Consider the following 19,381-nt stretch of genomic DNA (forward strand, 5'->3'; position numbering starts at 1 on the left):
GGAAATGAGTTTTATGGATTGAATTCAACAAGGCTTCAGAAATGGTTCCATCTGCTGCCTAGCAGCTGGTGAAAGGATAAATTTAATTCATTAATTCATTTGGAAAAAAGGATCCAAGTAGTAAAGACTTCATTGCTCATAATGCTCATAGGTGGAAATCAAAACTGAAATTTGGTTCAGTTGATCATCTTTTGATAATGAGCAATATTTTCTACACTGTTTTTGTAATGATCTTGACCATGCAGTTGACAATATGCTGGTTTTATTCTATGAAACAATATTTATATTAAAAACTCCAGTATAGTAATTAAAACATAGTTCTCTTTCTCAGTAAAGCATTCTATGGTTTCAGAGATAAAGTAGGTTTAAAATAGGTTTAAGAGCCTGGAATGATTCAATGAAAAAATACCACTATGTTTTATGTTTACTTGTAACTCCTCTCCTAGTGGGAATGCATTTGCTTAATAATACAAATAAAGTTATCTTTATTATTCGGTGTTATCATTAGATAAACAGCATCAAAATTCAGAGATCAGAAGTCACCCCAAAGCAAGCACAAGAGAACATTTTTCCCCCTTCTCCTCTTTTTCAGTTAAAACCTTGGTCTTTGTTTCCCTTCCTCTCTCTCCCTTCCCCCTCACTATCTTTCCCCAATAAATATTTAAAAGTTAAACAGAAGTAATGATGGGGGAAGAATCCTTTCTTTTAATGACTGTGGCCCAAGAAGGAGAAGTAGTCAGGGCCCAAAAGGCAGAATTAAATTAATGCTTAAATAATATTTTCAAATTTAAGTCCAAATGTTAGATATAAAAGAGTCTGAACCATTATAATCTCCAGGACACAATTAATTTGTAAACAAGCTTGATCTTTTCTAATTTAAATCTAAAATAGGATTGCAAAGTTATCTAAACTCTTAGACTCTTTTATGTATAAGAACTGGTCTTTGACAAGGTGCCTCCTCACCTTTCACCAGGCACACAGTAAGTGTTCCCCTCAATACTTGCTGCCTGATGCATAACTGGGATAAACTTTACATGTGAAACCCAGTTAAAATATATTCCAGTGCCTGCTTCCTTGGATTGATGATTTCATGAATGATGTTTGGCTTTTCCTATTTCCTCTGTAGCCCATAGCTCACTGTGGTGGGTTTGTTGGATTTACTATAAAGGTTCTGTTCGCACCCTGTGGGTTGGGGTGAGAATTAGGATTTATGCATTTACTTCTACTGTTGCATTGTTTATACAGCTTTGGTTTAGTTTTGATTCCCCCCCCCCCTTTTTTTTTGTGCCTTTGAGGCTCTTCCACAGTGTCAGCTGCTGACTGATAGTAGGAGAACGGCCTCGTGGTGTGAATGAAAGAGACCTAGCGGTTGGTAAACAGAGATAAGGAATAAATAGAGCACAGGCAAAAGGAGATAGTTCTGTGGGAGCCCAGATTGCCGCCAGTCTGTTCAAGTGAGATGCAGTGCCTGTCCTTTTCCCAGATTAAATTAGTGTGCAAAATCTCCAGTGACCTCCTCCCCTTCTCCCCATACTCTTTAGCCAAGCTGAACAGCCTCTGCTGTAAAGTATTCATTTTATCCAGGGACAAGTTGGACAATAGAACTCTCCCTGTTACTTATGGACAGCTGTCGTCATTCATAGGGCTTTTCAGCATTTCATTTTTCATAGGAGTTAAAAGGATTTTTACCTTGTAACTGAAGAGAGGACAGACATGCAAGGATGCCAGCTCTGAGGTTGCCTGCAATAAATAAATAAATACCCCCCCCCCAAAGGATGTATATTTCGTGGCTGCTGCTGTTATTTAGAGGGCTTTAACTGTGATAACATGATTACACTGAAGCATGAACTGCCTGGAGAAATTAACAAGCATAGACAGCAGCACAGTGCTCCCAAAGTTTTCTAAATTAAAGGTCACCAGTGCGAACCTTAGTGAGTGTCCCCTTCCTTTCTTTACCCTTGCTTTTGCTTAAATCTGCTGCCACTTTCTACCTGCAAGTAACTCCCAGGAAATAGTAAACCTGCATGAGATACCTCTGTGGTCCCATTTATTTTTTTAGTGATTTACTGCAAATATATTCAGCATTTGACTGATTAAATAGACCTTCGGCAACCTTGAGGGTCACTGTGCAGAGTATGTACATAGAAAATGCATCAGCCCATTGTACCCTGGCAGCTAATGAGATTGGTCGTTAAGTAAATGACACAAAGCCTACAAAAAAAGCTTAGCAGCTCACTAGAGTATCACAGAGTGTCCCTGCACACCACACAACGACACAAACAGTGGACTAACCTAGCCCACCCCTGCTTTATTCTACATCAGTGCTTCCCTGATGTCAGCGTGAGAGGCAGAACAAAGGCTAAAAGGCACACGGTAAGTCAGTCTGACAATTATGCCCTAGGGAGAAAGTAGAGCAAATCTTAGCCTAACCATGGGGTTGAAAGTCCGTTTCTAGACAAGTAGGTCACAGTGAAGGGATTTTTTTTTTATCTTTTTGTATCACTTCAGGAAATGGAGAAAAATATCTCTGAAATCAGTGATGGTTTCTCTCTCTCTGTCTTTGTCATCTTACAAAAGTTTTTTGAATTCCAAAAGTAACGTGGAACAGAATGTGCAGTGAACTTGATGTTGTGAGTTAGGATGTGATGGGAGAAGTTATTCTTTAACATAACTGCCACACTATAAGCACTACCCCAAATGTACATTCAGATCTGATCAACTTTACAGGCACGAACTTTCTTTTTCCCTCTCTGTAAAAATCTGTGTAATAGAAATGTGTAGCTATGAATGCATACATATTCCAACCTACTGGCCAAAGATTTACAGTCCTCAATAAATGGTACAGTATTTAGAACCATGTATACTGGCAGAAAGCTGTTAAATATTTTATTTTTTCAGAGAGAGTCCTCAGAATTTAAATGCTGCTGGCTGTCTCATACTTGTTTTTTTACTTAAGATGAAATTAAAGAAAGAGTTGAAGGTCTGTTGCTAAATACTCATTTTGTTGGTACATACAGCAGAAATCTAGATGATAACCTGTATAATAACATTTGCTAGTATGTATATCCCTTGATGATGAAATCTGCACTATCAGTGTTTAGGCTTAATAGCCCAGGACTCTTTATATTCCTGGAAAATGGCAACAGGAAGTTGCCATAAAATCTTGTGTGCATTGTTAAATGTTTTCTGTCTACTTTAGATTTTGTATGCTCAGGGCATATATAAGGTCAAGATAGCCTAATATTATTACAAGATGCTTGTGTGAATTAAGTAACATTTTATTCTAAAATATTCAAATATGTAGAAAAATGCCATTTACTAACATTTCTCCCTTTGCAAACAGTTAATATAATGTAATTAGGAGTCATCCAGTGCGACAGTGGATTTTATTTTTAATTCTGAGAGTTACTAAATTTGGGGAAACAGTTGTCAATGGATGTTATAAAGACATGTCAGAGTAATCTGTTCATTTAGTTAAAACTCTTTCTACTCCACAAAAGACAGCTCACTAAGACATAACACTTACCCAGAGACATTGTTCTCTGGAAGAACAGCAATATTACCATCGATAACATAAACTAAGACAAAATATGACATTACTATTTATACATATATGTAATCTTCATATACAAAGATCACATACAATTATACAATATTTATAGTATGTTAAGAATCATTGCATGTTAAGTTGTAGTTGATGTCAACTATCCAAATCTAGCTTTTACATCTTTCTGTATCTTCAACGTAGAAAATTTGGGGAAGTGAATGAGGATGGGTGTGAACAAGCTTAAGTCAGTATAATTCTGTTTAATTTTTTTAAAACCATATGCTAGTAGGTGTTTGTATCTCAGCAACACGTGTTCCATATGTTATCCCAGAAACCATGGAAAATGCAGTAGTCAGACAAGAAGCTTGCTTTCTAAGCTAAATGTTGTAATGTTTAGCTAGCTAGTAATTGTTATGTCAGCAGAGAGTTGGTAAGCTAAAGGGTTCTGATGCAGTTCTACTTTGAACTGTGCTAACTGATATGAAGCGTATAACTCATTGTGCCTGATGGTGTTTGAGTTCTTCAAGTTCAGGTGCAGCATTACCAGCTTTAAAAGAGAACATCGCCCTGTCATGCGATCATCAGGCTATTTTTAAACCGGTGTCAACAAGGGGAAAGGGTATTCAGTACTGTCGCCTCCACAGATTTCTGAGCAAGTTCAGCAGGCCTTTATGGAAATTATCCTTACAAAATACAAGTGTGTGGCCTGGTGAGTTCACAAGAGCAATGCATACAGTGTAGCTGTATTACTATGAAGATAATAATACATTAATCAGGTAGTCTAAGCTATACCATTTTAAAGTTTTAATAGCTTTTGATGGTTCCATTTCTTTTCCCCTAAGTTTTCAAGTGTTTTTCTACATCTAGGGTGGTAGATGAGCAAAAGTTTTTTCTTATACACTGGTTAAACTTGGCTACCTGGTCCCCATATTCTTACATAATATATGAGAGTTTTAAAATGCTAATAAGATACTGTAAGTTTTTGGCCTATACACTGTCCTAGATCCCCATGTGCAACTCCAATTTATATTACTTGGAGTTTTATGTATAGATTTGAGATGCTGTATGACCTTACATATTTACTTAAGTCTTTCTGTGACTTTAATTCTTGAAGCCAAAAATTCCAAAACACCTCATTTTCCTGATTAGCTGAGCCTCTCCAAGGTCAGTTATAGAGAATCTTCTCTCAGGTTTAGATTCGTCACATCAACCTGTATCATGACATAAAATTTATCAAATAACATGCATAGTAAACTTTATGTCCTAACAGACCAAGATCTGATTGGAGTTTCTGGGCCAAAGTCTGATTGTGGTTACACTGGTGTAAGTCAGAAGTAACTGCATTAACTTCAGCTGATTAACTTTGGATTTATACCTATGTAACTGAGATCAGAATCTCATTTCATGTGCATATAGTTCATGCGGGTCTAGTTGTAGATTATTGTAAACTTTATATAGGCACAGACAGTGCTGTTGAATTTTAATAATCTTGAATCATTTCAGACCAAAGATCCTGTTTATTTAATGTTGCAGGTTCCCACCCCCCCTTAACTTTCGTTAGCACCTAAATAAATCATCTTTGAAGCAAACTTGATCTCAATGGCTCTGTTAATAAGTCTCTCATTCTTGCTCATGAAAGTGTATATGTCTTTCTAAAGTTAACTTTCTGCTAACATTTTAAATGACAAACCTCTTACATTACATGGATTGATAGTCTTTCTGTAAAATTTGCTCTGTGATCATAATTTGGCTTGCTAATTCTCAAGCGGGTAACTGCTTATGAAGGCCCTTTCCCTGCAAGCATTTACGCGCATTCTTAACTTTACACATGCAAGCGGTCCCCTGGAAGTCAATGGGGCTGCGTACTGGAATAAAACTAAGCATTTGTGTAAGAGTTTGGAGCATCAGGGCATCATTAATTTGTTTAATAGATCTTGAGAACATCTGTTAGGTAATTTTTGAAGTTTATAGACCTACATAAGCATTCTCCTCCACCAAGGAGTTTTGATTTTGAGCCACTTATTTGTCCTCCTATACCGGGACAAAACAAGTTTTTAAAACTTGTTCAAAATGTTGGACATTGTGAAGGACTAAGGTTCTACTTTCTTCCTAATTTGCAAGGAGTTTCCACGGGTGACTTTCATTAGTGACAGTAAGAGTCACCTATGTAAACCCCTCATCTATCAAAAGGTAAATAGACCCCCCTCAGGGCACATGTACAGCAGCTGGATTGGCACAACAAAATGGGAATGGCTCCAAAGGCACCGTTATGGACTATCAGGTCAATAATCCTTATGCTAAGAAGGATTTACATGATACAGAGTAATGGCTCTGTCATCCCTCAAGTCAAAAATCCACTTTTTAAAAAGCGTCAAAATACTGTTTTGGACTCTCCGCATCAGATACACTATGGTATTGAATAAAATAACATATGTTCTCAAAATATATATTTAGACAGTTAAAAATCTGTATTTAAAATATTCAAATACATACATCTAAATCAAAATACATTATGTGATTTTATGACACTAGAATACCCCTGATGTAGACTGTTCTTCTCTCACAGGTGAAAAAAATTGCACTTAAGAACCTTGTGAACTTTTCTCCCTTTATTATGTCAGAAGTTGAAAGACATTTGTAAACAAGAATGTTGTGTTTAAATAGTATGTTTTATGATGTAATCCAGAAATAATCAATTTAACTCACTTCTTTGGGCTTCGTTTTTAATTCTAGTGTAATTTGACTTTCTACCATTAGTTCAGGCTTAAGTTTGAATTCCTATTTTTGTTGTTTTGTCACAATATTACATACATATTCCAGATCCTGTTACATAAATCAGTTGCAAGATAACTGTGGAAAGTGAAATCTGAGATTATGATATATATTTTAACTTACCCTATTATGCATCATACAACTTCACATGACAAAAAAGGGCTAACAATTTTTCCATAGTGTGGAAAAAATATTATACTTCCCAGCAGTGTAACTTAATCAGTCTGGCTAAATTAGAACACAAACTATAGAGATCCATGAAATCCTAAACTGAATGGGGTATCTGAGCGATATGAACTACTGGTTTGGGTATTTTGTTTTTCTAACATATTGGATGAATTCAGTACAAAACATTTTCATTGTGTCTCTAAAATTTTACAGTACTAAGTGTCATTTTGAAATACTGGTCTAAGAGGGAATCATCCTATATATAAATGCCAAACATGCCATGAACAAAATGAAGTTGAACACATGAATCCATCTGAACAATAGCAATTCTTGGTCAAAAGGAATAAAATCATAATACTAAACTGTGGGGTCAAGCTATTTTATGGAGGGCTCTCCCCATTATTTGTGTGAGAGGCAGCAATGTCTACAAAAAGGGTTAAAGAAAATGCATTCTGTTGCATCTGCTTACTAAATCCCTTACTTTAGTAGAAATTCAAATTTTGTAAAGATTATTCGTTTTATTGATGCATATAATTATAATCACAAGCCATCTGCTGATTTGGCAGGCATGGTTAAAATTCTCTAACTCTCATAACCTTTCAAGTACAGTGCCCTTGGGACTCTATTTCACTTTTATATTTTGGAAAACATGTAGGGACAAACAAGCGAGGTCATCTGCCGAAAGTCAGACCTGTAAAAAATTAAAGAATGGAGATCATGGAGGTTGCTGCTGTTTTTAATAGTAAAGAAAGTATTTTCTTTTTTTGTTTCTGACTTCAGGAGGGATTATATTGGCTTCCATCGTGCACTTTGGGAATTTGAATTTTTTCTAGGGATTAAAGCTCTGTCCTCTCACCGCTGGGACCTGGGTTCCAAGTCTAAACTAGAAGAACAAATATTGTTCAGTTTGGTTGTCATAAGTGAATTAAACAGATTGACCTTGGCCTTCATTTTTTTTTAAAACAAAACCCATTAAATTTTTGTTTGAAAATGTTTTGTAGAGAACTTTTTTGGAACCTGATGATATTTGTGTTTCACAGGGCAGCCTCTGTTACATATTTAGCATTAAACTTGCCTTTCACCACACAGATGAAAAGCACATTTTAATTTTGAGGGCTGCACGCACTAATAGATAAAACAGGTGCCTAAGACACTTTACCACAGCCGTTCTGAAACACATACCTATATTTATTATTAGCTTCCCTTAGGCAAGTGATCAGGCACTGTTGTTAACTCTTGTTTTTATTTTGGCAGTAACGAGCATGGCTTTCTTTTTTACATGTGTGGTTCAGCATGTTTAGCCCTCCTGGGTCATGCTTGACATTTGGCTTACTTGGTAGGTGTCATGCCCCCTGGCTCCTTCCAACAGGAAAGCTCAACAAGAGAAAAGGGAGTGTCTAGGAGACACTTGATCTGTAATTATACTGAAATGATTGGATTTTGCCAGAATGTCGCAGGACAGCACCAAAGTTATGGACGAGATGAGACAGCACATTGACAGGCATGGGTGCATTGGGGAGGGTTGGAAAACCTTGGAGCAGATGGGAGGGCTAAGGGGCTGTTCATTATTATTACAGGAACCTGGATGTCTAAGCCAGGCAAATTGTCCATCGCTTGCACTGTCTTGCTTATTGCTGCATTGCCATATTTCTCACAGGAGCAAAGGATGCAAACCTCCGTTCTGATTAATTAGTATATCTGAAGGCCTACATACAGCATGCATATTGCTTTACTTCTTTTAGAGGTTTGAATCTCACCCTACACCCTCATTATGGCAAACAGGAGGGAAATACACATGTTTGAAAATGTCTTCACTGCTGAAACGAGGGAAACAGGCCGAGAGCAGCTCTGGTTTATTTCACAACCAATTAAGTATGACATCTGTTGAAACTCAGGAAATAAGTCTCCCTTCCCCCTGTTCATATACGTACTTAAGCTGTCTTTGAATATGGTGAATTTTAATATCAAGACTTTATTTCACAAGAGTGGATCCACCAACTAATTGAATAAGACTGAAAAGATGGGTTCTTTGAGTGTGACTGCAAAACCCCACTTCTGCAAACACAAATTGTGTATTTGATTGTGGAAATGCTTCTTTGTGTACACAGTTACCAAACTTTATTGAGCAAATGCATGTCTGTGGTACACAACATAGGCATTTTGGGATGCTAGAACATTTTATGGGAACTCACTTTTTCTTTGTATTTTCTGAAACCTTGCATCAACCAGAACACATTGAAGAGAACAAAGAAAGTGCTAGTAAGGATGGCAAGAAATGTTTAAAATACAGTAGGATTGTCATTGGCTCTGTCAGAGTTCCTGAATAGACAGCACTCCATAATCACACAATCAACACACTCAGCTCATCACAAATAGTGGATCTAAACTTGAACAAGCCAACCATGAGGGTAGAATTGCTGTAATTCAGGTTAATAAAGTACTTCTCATACATCAGAAGTGAGCTAACATGAAAAAGCTTACACTCATAAGCAAAACTCTTATTCCCTTTCTAAAATATTGTCCAGTACAAGATTTAAAAATAGGGCATTATAGTTCATAGTATCTACTATCTCATGGAATATTTGCAAATTAATTTACATCTGCCCTGATTAATCTTAAACACTGTGTTGTACTGGTGCTTTGTCATTTGGGTATTCTCTCTCCTTGGGCAGCTCTGTTGAGTTAATCTTGTACTACCCTTTCTAAAATAGAAAGTTAAGAGCCCTTTACTGGGTCCCCATTTGTATTAAATCATGGACCTCTTCTTCACGGCAACGCTCACATCTAACTCATCTTTTTTGTTTACACCAGTGACTCCTTCTTCTAGTTAGCCTGTTTTATTCGCCCTCTCCTCTCTTCTCTGAGATGTCTATGCTGCTGCTTCATTAGCTCTCAAGAATAATCTCCCTACCTCACTGATTTTCTTTCCCTATTTTTAAAATGCTGCTCAAAATCCACATCCTAAAAACTGTAAACTATTGACCCACTAATATAGCTATTGGTGCCTCCTGTGCAGTCCACCTCTAGTAAGACCTTAACCCCCATAACTATTCTACACACATCACATTTGTCCTTATTTCCTGTCCCTACAGATTCTCACTTCTTGTTGCAATTTCACGCGAGCAAGAGTGGCATGGATGATCTATTACAAACTTGGGTCAAAAGTCTCCTTTCACATACACATAGTATTGTTGAACTTGGGTATGTGCACATCTCTCACCAATATGGATAGGGATCAGGATACCAAAGCTGAGTATTCCTGGAAGTGTCTGAGAGGAGAATTTTGCCCTTAAGCTTTATTGTATCCTCTGGAGTGTATGGGGGTTAAGCCTTTGTTCTGTGTTTGGAGTGGAGAAGTTTTTCCCCAGGGTGTTCCTTGCCCTATAATTAGATAATAAAATATAAAAAAAACTACCAACTGATTAACTGTTTCAGATTCATATTGATACATGGTAGAAAAAGCCACCATGTCTATCAGTTGCTCAAACTGATAGACTCCAGATCTAACATCAGTGGGCCAGGCATTCTCAAGAAAGGACCCTCAGATCTGGAATTCATTTCTCCCTTTGGTCTGAAAGCCTCAAGTTATGGAACTTCAGGGAATGGTGCAAGTTTAATCTCTTTTCTCAAGCTTTTACCTGATAGGTGGGGTGGATTGGAGAGAGGGGCGGGTATACAATTTTCTTTGGTGTTTTTTTTTTTCTTTTTATGTGTCTGACGTTATAGAAGTCATGTATGATGTTGCACTCTAAGACTTCAGTAACTGAGAATATTATATGAATTTAAAATATATATTTGTAATCTTGGAGTGTATTTATCCTGATATAATGTTTAATGTCTTGAGGATTATATAGTGTATTTCTTATAGTTAAAATATTTTATGATTTCATTTTTCTTGTGAATATTTGTATTTAAAGATATAGGGACAGTTTCTCAGAAAGGACTTGGGCACTTTGCACCACTCAGACAAGGCAAAAGGACAAGAGATTGTCTGTAAAAATCCAGCTGAGAACCCCTCCAATAGAAGTGGGAGAGTGGAGCACAGCTCCACTACCCCACGCTGACCCTCAGCTGCCACATGGTCCCTATGGGATTGTGTGCAACTGATGTAACTTGGAGCAGCTGTTCACCTGCCCTAACTCACATCATGTCCATGGTTGGCCCAGATTGGCCCTAAGAATCAGGGAGCCATAACCAGCCCCCTGACACCCCATTACCCTTTCCTGACTCTTACTCTAAGCAGAGGTCAACTGCATTAGTAAATCCAGCCCTAACATTTTGCAATGCCTCTTCTTACAATGTATATACTTACTTGATAGTAGTGTATTTTATGAAACATCTAGGAGTTCTGTGTCTCCTGTAACACATGGATGTGTCTGAGGATTAAGATCAAGACCAACATGTTACAAAAAAGGGTGCAAAATTGAGTTGTACAATTTCAGTGAACACAAACCAACAGATTCACTTCTTTCCTTTAAAAGTAAAAATCCAAGTGAATTACAAATGAATCTTAGCAAAATATACTAGTTTACTGACAAAACCAGCAAGTTTCATGACCACTTTCCTCACAATAGACTTTCCCCTCATTTATCCTTTCAGTGGTTGCCATTAAAAAGTTGCTTTTTATATAGTGCCCAAAGTATGTTAGACTAATGCCCAACTATTTTAAAATGATGTTTAAAAGTAACTAGCTTTTATCTACAACACTACGGGAATTATTTATATAATAATAATAATAATAATTAATAATAAATTAATAATAAATACAAATATTCCCTATATTTATTTATTATAGGGAATAATACTGTAATGCTGCAGTAACACTAATCATTTTCAAATTATAAATGTTAACGTAAAAATCCAAGTGAGTTACAAGTGAATCTGAGCAAAATATAGTGGTTTCTTGACAAAACCAACAAGTTTCATGACCGCTTTCCTCACAATAGACCTTTCATTCATTTATCTTTTTAGTGGTTGCCATTGAAAATGTGCTCACAGCAGCATCTATGTGGTGAGAACTTGTCTGGCTTGCCAGAGGAAAAGGGGTATTTACCCCTTTTAAGAGGCCCTTCTCCCTATAACAGGTAGAAGAGGGGATAGAGGGAAAGTTTACAGAGTTGAAGCAGAAAAGAAGAGAAGAGCAGGAAGCAATCAGGATTGGTCAGGAGAGAGTCACTGCCCTTCCTTTGATGACCAGAAGAGTGGGGGATATTTATATTCTGTACATTCATGTAAAAGTCCTCTCATAATGGGATCGAGCAGGCAGCACCCACCCCCGCCCACCCACAAAATTTGCAAAAGTACCAGGTTTCCTCATGAGCCACGGTGGGCATTATACTAGTTGCCCCTTTGTGTGGTGGGAAGGAATTTTTCCATCACTGCCAAATTAGCCGAGATAGGGTGGGGATTTTTGCCTTCCCCGCAGCTGGTTTGGGACTCAGTGGGGTGGAGCAGGCGGTTTAGGCTATAATGTCACAACTTAGTACATACAACTTATAGCCAACGTCCAGTGCAGGTTTTCAGTATGGAAGGGATATGGTTATTAGATAAAATGAATTTGAAAAGGGTTTGAAGGCAAGCATCCCTTAAGGGAACTGAAGAAGGGGAGGAGGCGTGCCAGGGGGGCTCCTATATTTGGAACAGTGGGGAGCTGATCCCCCCATTCCTTTTCCAGCCCTCTTTCACCTCCTGTGAGGGGATGCAGCAGGATAACTGGTGGGGGATTATGTGGAAATGATTAAAGGAAGCATGATGACCTGCACTGGACAATTTATTGTCGGGTCCTCCCAGATATTTCAGGTGAATAAAGTGGCAGCCTAATTAACCCACATCCATTGCCTCCTGTCTTCCTCCTGGCATGACCAGCCAAGTTGCTTTCATGTAGTGCCCAGAGTATGTTAGACTAATATCTAACTATTTTCAAATACTGTTTAAAAGTAAGCAGCATTTGTCTACAACTCAATGGGAATTATATAAATAATAATACTATAAGTATTCCTCATATTTATTTATTTACTATAGTGAATAATACTGTAATGTTGCAGTAACTAATCTTTTCCAAATGGTAAATGTGAACATTTTAAAGGCAACTATGTGCCAGTGTGTGTCCTTCAAAACTTAACATTGCCTCCCCCCCCCCCCATTTTGTGGTGATTTTTGGTAGTCTTTAGCCTCAGAATGTAGAAATATCATAATTAGACTGGTAATATTTAAAGGGCAAAGAGTAAATAAAAACATTTTAACTCGAACCATGAAGGTGACTTCATGGTTTTTATCCTCAAAACCTTCAGGGGAAGTATTTGGCATGCTTCCTCCCTTTTGCATTTCCAAGGTGGGAGCCAGCAAGAAGGCATATGTTCAGCCTAAGAACAAACTGTCTTCCCGCACCCTGGTCCATTCATGATAGGAGAAGAAACAGTCCTCCTCCTTCAGATAGAACACCAGTGAGTCTTACTATAGTCTGCGTCCCAGGTTGACTATATTGCACCACAGGTAAGATTGAAAGTTGAACCGAAAACTCCATCCTTTTTTAGAATCATAGAATATCAGGGTTGGAAGGGACCTCAGGAGGTCATCTAGTCCAACCCCCTGCTCAAAGCAGGACCAATCCCCAGCTAAATCATCCCAGCCAGGGCTTTGTTAAGCCTGACCTTAAAAACTTCTAAGGAAGGAGATTCCACCACCTCCCTAGGTAACGCATTCCAGTGTTTCACCACTCTCCTAGTAAAAAAGTTTTTCCTAATATCCAACCTAAATCTCCCCCACTGCAACTTGAGACCATTACTCCTTGTTCTGTCATCAACTACCATTGAGAACAGTCTAGATCCATCCTTTTTGGAACCCCCTTTCAGGTAGTTGAAAGCAGCTATCAAATCCCCCCTCATTCTTCTCTTCCGCAGACTAAACAATCCCAGTTCCCTCAGCCTCTCCTCATAAGTCATGTGTTCCAGTCCCCTAATCATTTTTGTTGCCCTCTGCTGGACTCTTTCCAATTTTTCCACATCCTTCTTGTAGTCTGGGGCCCAAAACTGGACACAGTACTCCAGATGAGGCCTCACCAATGTCGAATAGAGGGGAACGATCACGTCCCTCCATCTTCTGGCAATGCCCCTACATGTACATCCCAAAATGCCATTGGCCTTCTTGGCAACAAGGGCACACTGTTGACTCATATCCAGCTTCTCGTCCACTGTAACCCCTAGGTCCTTTTCTGCAGAACTGCTGCCGAGCCATTCGGTCCCTAGTCTGTAGCGGTGCATGGGATTCTTCCGTCCTAAGTGCAGGACTCTGCACTTGTCCTTGCTGAACCTCATCAGATTTCTTTCGGCCCAATCCTCTAATTTGTCTAGGGCCCTCTGTATCCTATCCCAACCCTCCAGCGTATCTACCTTTCCTCCCAGTTTAGTGTCATCTGCAAACTTGCTGAGGTTGCAATCCACACCATCCTCCAGATCATTTATGAAGATATTTTTCCTGTGTAGCCTGAAGTTTCTCAGGATAGAGGGAAAAGGCCACCCCATCTCTTAGAAGATTCCTAAGGATAAAGGAGGGTAGTACAAGATACGTTGGAAGGAGGAAGAATGTGTGTGAGGGTCCCCTGGGGTTGCAAGACAGTCTAGAAAGTGTGTTGGATGAAGGAAATAGTGTAGGGAAGGAGGTCCCTGGGCCAACCTGAGTGATCTGAGGTTTCTGTGAGTCTTTCACCTTGGATAGTGAACTTCTAAGAATTTCATTTTCACATTAAAATCCAAAGCTATGTGTGAGAATTTCTTCTAACGCAGGAATAAATAAATAGATAAATAAACAAATGCATTTTGAATGCCCTTAACTTGTACGTTTCCTGGTCTTTCACTGCCTAGACTCACTAAGCTTCTGGGAGCAATGGGGAAATGAGTGTCTCATATTGGTCAACAGTGAGTGCTCTCGTCAAATTAAAGTGTGGTTCTGCTATTCCCAGTGACTCTCTAAAAATGGTGTCTTGAAGTCTCAGGTTTATTGTTGCCTCAACAATTTCCAGATCAAATTTGTTTAGTTTCTAACTGCTATCCCTGCAAACCCTGGAACTGGAAAATCTTTCTGTTCTGCACTGTCAAGAGTAATAAATTTCCAGCATGCCATATTCTGATCCTAGTTACACCTTGTCACCATCATTGTCTTCAGTGGGGTTGCACAATTATAACAAAGGAAATAATTTGGTCCAAAAGGTATGTTAACAATTCTGTTGAAGATAAAGCAGACAGAGCTCTTTTATAGTTGTGTTGGGTTTCCAGTGTGAACAGAATAAAAAGCTGTAAAAACTTACTTTTGTCTCTGAAGTCAACAAATATAATTCTGACCACACACGGAGCAGGTCAACAGAATCAGACCTTTTTACACAGACATTTTTTTTAGAATACAACCATAGTTTAAGGACACTGACAGCTCATAAAGATTGATTGAAGCTTGGTCCCATTGAAGTCAATGGCAAAACTCTCATTGACTTTAATGAGCTTTACATAGTCTTATTCAGTCCTTAGGAGTGAGGTTAAAAGAGGAGAAAAATGGATCTTCCAGGTTCTGGTACAGATACAGAAGATGACCCTATTCCCCCAAGGTAAAATATGTTTACTTGTTTCTATTTTTTTAGTGGTATGAAAATATCATCAAAAGATTATTTAAAGCTTAGATTTTGTCACAATAGTAAAACAAACTATTTCCCTAACATAGTATTGTATCCAGTATTGTCTGTGCTGCTAGTTAATGATATTTTACAAAGGGTTTTACCACTTAACACACTAGTGTGTTCTGAATAAAGTTTCTTACTCAAAATACATGGGGAACATGCCAGATCAATATAGATGTCTGGATTCCTCAAAATAAAGTACTACATTAGTAATAAAAAAATCCCGTGCATGTCTCTTAGTTTAGGTGGCTTGATTTTTCAGGCCTGTTGATTAATCCAGTGACCTTGGGAGAAACATTAGTGCCTTCTGAATAACAGATATTTGCATGAAAAGAGATATGAAAATGAAAGGAGTTTCAGGTATTTTTTTAAACTGCTTTGCAAAATCTTTGCACAACAAACATCACCAGTATGTAAACAGAGCTCTAGTTACTGTGTTTGTCCACAACTAGAGCTACAGATGAACACAGTGTAGTTGTGTGATGACAGGAACAGCTGACTCATTAGTAGAGAGCAGTGAAAGGTAATTAACCCTGGGAAAAGTACAGCTGCCATGCGAGCTGTTCCTTTCTGTAGGATCTGATTAGAAATTAGTGTTAAACCACTGTTTCTTTAAAAAAAAAAGGTAATTGATAATTCACTTTCACTCTCAGGTGTGGCCCCCAAAAGGGGCCTAGGAATGGTACCTAATGCACAAAAGGTTTTCAATCTTAAAAAGCATGTTCAGCAATCAGTACACACCCATTTGGCTGTTGCTGGAGGGTTTTTTTTAATTATAAATATTTCCCTGTCTTTGATTGTTGTGAAGACAGTCTCAAAAATCTGTGGACAATGCACAGAAATATATGACATATACAATTTAATAGTTATTTCACATAAAGCAGGTGTTGGATACACTGTTGGATGTTGTTATCACTTAACTGAGGCCTGGCCTAGACTTAAAAGTTAGATCGACATAGCTACTACATTGGTCAAGAGTGTGAAAAGTCCGCACCCCTGTGCTAACCTAACCCCCAGTGTAGATGCAGCTCTGTCAACAGAAGAATACTTCTGTCACTGTAGCTATCATCATTCAGGGAGGTGGTGTTCCTATGCTGACAGAAAACCCCCTTCCATCATTGTAGGATGTGACACTATGGGGTTATGCCAGCATATCTATGATGACATCGCTATGCTGATATAATCTTCGTAATGTAGACCTACCCTGATTACGTACTTCTTTTTGCTTTGGAAAATGTTTCTGATCAATGACAATGCAGACAGCCCAAAAAGAAATTTCCCTTTCGTTAGAGTGAGTAAACAAAGATTAAATAAAAGGGAATAGTCCCTGAATAAAAAAGCCAGCAGCTCCTGCACTTTTCTGCTAATATTTTGGGATTTGAAGTGCCAACAAAAGAGACAGAGCCCTTGATTTCATGTGGGATCCAAAGGACAGGACAGCCTATAGTAACATATTCAAACTCATAATTCAGGATTCAGGCCTTCTTATCAAAAGTAATATAACTATTAACTAAAGTCATAAGCGTGCTATGGACATTTTCAAAAGTACCACATTTGGATGTGTGTTTATGACATTTCGGAAGTTTATAACCATCTTAAATGATCAACTCTTCAAGGCAGGAGTTCCATCTTCATATATCCATGTGGCTGGCACCTAGCACAATGTGAGTGCTGTCAGAATATAAACAATAGGAATATGAACTACTGAAGTCAATGGAAGTTTATCATTCACCTCTGTGAACCCAGGATTTCACCAATGAATCTGAATGTAAACTGTATAGAATCACAACTATTGATAACACAAACAAAATAACATTTGATACATATATTTAATCTCCTAGATAGCCATATTCTGTGCAGATGACCTGAATTTTCCACAAAAGAATGACTGTTGGAGCATTATTATTTTACTAATAGGATATAATAGTTACAGTAGATAGGTTTCTAAAGCACCATTTTTTTTTCATTCTGTATCAAAGTTAACCTTAGAAGTGTGTTTAGATCTTTTCTTACTCTGTGTCTGTCACACTCGTATCAGCCGAAACTTTTCCCTTTTGAAGTTGTTTCCTTTAAATTCAATTTAGTGTTTACTGTGTCTATACAGTATGTGAAGTCACACTTACAAAAAAAACAGTGCACATAATTGTTGTAAAGTTTTCATCAATGAGAGAAAAAGCATCCAAATCAGAAAGGACTAAGTATATTTGCTGAGAGAATGATTTACACCTAATATTAAAGCATATAAGCCATTAACACAACAGACTTTTACAGGACACGTCTGGGTATATGGATAGTGAGACAATCTCCTGATTTTGTGAAAAATATGGCAGATAAAGGACAAGCCACATCTTTCAAATTACCTTGTCATACATCATTTGTCTCTTAGTCGCCATTCTTCTTGGAAATATTGTTTTTCACATTTTTTCTTGGGAAAAATTTGAAGAGAAATAAAAAACATTTTTGGATAAAACCCCAAAACCCTATATAATATCCTAGTTAGGTAGCAGCATGAGTCTCAGAGGAAGCTGAAGTATTGAAGTGCTGGTAAACTAAATGAATGATGATATTAATATGTAGCACTTTTATAACATGCTTCATCCATAGATGCAAAATGTACTTTACAAAGTAGGATAAGCATCATTGTTCTTATTTTTAGTGGAAGGTTAAATGACTTGACCAAGGTCACAAAATACATCAGTGTCAGAGGCAGGAATGACATTTTCCTGAAGCCCCATCCACTTCAAGGTGCCTCTCTTGTATATGATGTGACAGAACCTTGGTCCTGGTACAGATTTTTGTACGGCTCCTGTAGCACCAAGGGATCAATTTATCCATCCTCCTGAGGGAAAGGACAATCCCAAGATGTCATAACGCTGCTGTAGTGGTTTTATACAAGCCTTCTACTGGGTCCTGGCATAACCCAGGAATAGGAGAGAATGGTCAGAATGTTGCTGCACACCAACGATCCCTGGTTGCTAGAACGGCCCTTTAGATCTATAGGCAGCTGGACAAAACCACAAAGACACACACTCACTCTGGGCCTGTGCTGAACACATCTTGGCCACATAAGGGAATCCAGCCTGATAAATCTATTAAATGTTATGGTGTCAGGCAAATAAAACCCTGTTCAGTTGTCACATATGCATGGTCTTTGTTGCTGTGTTTTTCAAGTTTTTTCTGTTTTTCACCATGGTCCCAGGTACCTAAGTGTAGTGCAATAGTGCAAGCAAGTCTCATTGTCTTTAGTAGTTAGCGTCATTGAAGTCTCTTAGGTGGTGACAGACTGTACTTCACATGACACTCCTGAAGTTAATGAACATGTATGATTTGCATGTTGAAGGATGGCACACTTCTTCCTTTTGTGTGACTTTCCCCACTCCTTAGAATGCGTCTGTCATGCCTAATGAAGAGAGAGCCCGCTGAAGAAGATGAATGCATCTGAATACTGAGTGGTGTTTGTCTCTTTCTAAATAATAACTTGTATTTTGGATTCATTGTACCATTTGGCTCCAGGTCTAAGAGTGAACAAAAGACAATAATTAAATAAGTTAATTAGCCACATTTCCTTATACTGTATAAGGAGTTTCTTTATACCAATTCTAGCTGTAAAGTTACTCCCACAAAATTTGGTTAGGACAGCTAGAAATCACAGGCAAGAAAAGTAGTAACAGAGATTAAAACCTTAAATATTTGTGAAGTGATGATCATTTTGACAGAGCCTAATCTGCTCTAACACATCTTTAACAGCTCAGTGCTACAGTGATAGCACACACACAAAATCCCCTGGGCGTCAACTGAGTCCCATCGAATATAATGTGAATTTTACATATGCAAGAACTTCAGCACTGTACCCTAAGTAGAAGGACTAGTGAGTAGTGCTACCCTATTCTTCCGTGAGTTGTACGAGTGCTGCCGTTATGTAACTGAAAACATAAGAATCAAATGTAACTGACTATAGATTTTTGTGTGAGCCAGGCTTTTCACTTTGGGCTCAGTTCTGCAACTGCTAAGCACCTCCTTTTGATGTGCTGAGCACCATCAACTCCTGCTGAAATCAATTGCAGCAGCTCCTCACACTCAGCACCTTGCAGCATCAAGTCCTCTATGCAGGAAAAATTGCACAGACTTAAAAGAGTAAATACATTTTAAAATAAAAGCACCGCTATGTTACAGAATCAATGGAGTGTGCTCTTTGAACTTTGTATAAAAAGTGCTTTGAAATCATAAGGTTG

General features: G+C 38.1%; 1 protein-coding gene across 6 annotated transcripts in view; it reads left to right on the forward strand.

Annotated features, from left to right (window-relative positions):
• Window positions 1–19,381, forward strand: part of ST18 (ST18 C2H2C-type zinc finger transcription factor) — a 208,365-nt gene that overhangs the window by 85,882 nt on the left and 103,102 nt on the right. Inside the window, exon 1 of one of the 6 annotated variants that reach the window (XM_048840647.2) lies at window positions 2,270–2,373. The exons of the other annotated variants lie outside the window; for them this stretch is intronic. The gene's annotated coding sequence lies outside the window, so the exon portion shown is untranslated. Of the gene's footprint in view, window positions 1–2,269; window positions 2,374–19,381 lie in introns of those variants that run through there. 6 annotated transcript variants of the gene reach the window in all.

This window comes from Caretta caretta, chromosome 2, assembly GCF_965140235.1.
Source record: "Caretta caretta isolate rCarCar2 chromosome 2, rCarCar1.hap1, whole genome shotgun sequence".
Classification (NCBI taxonomy): Eukaryota; Metazoa; Chordata; order Testudines; family Cheloniidae; genus Caretta; species Caretta caretta.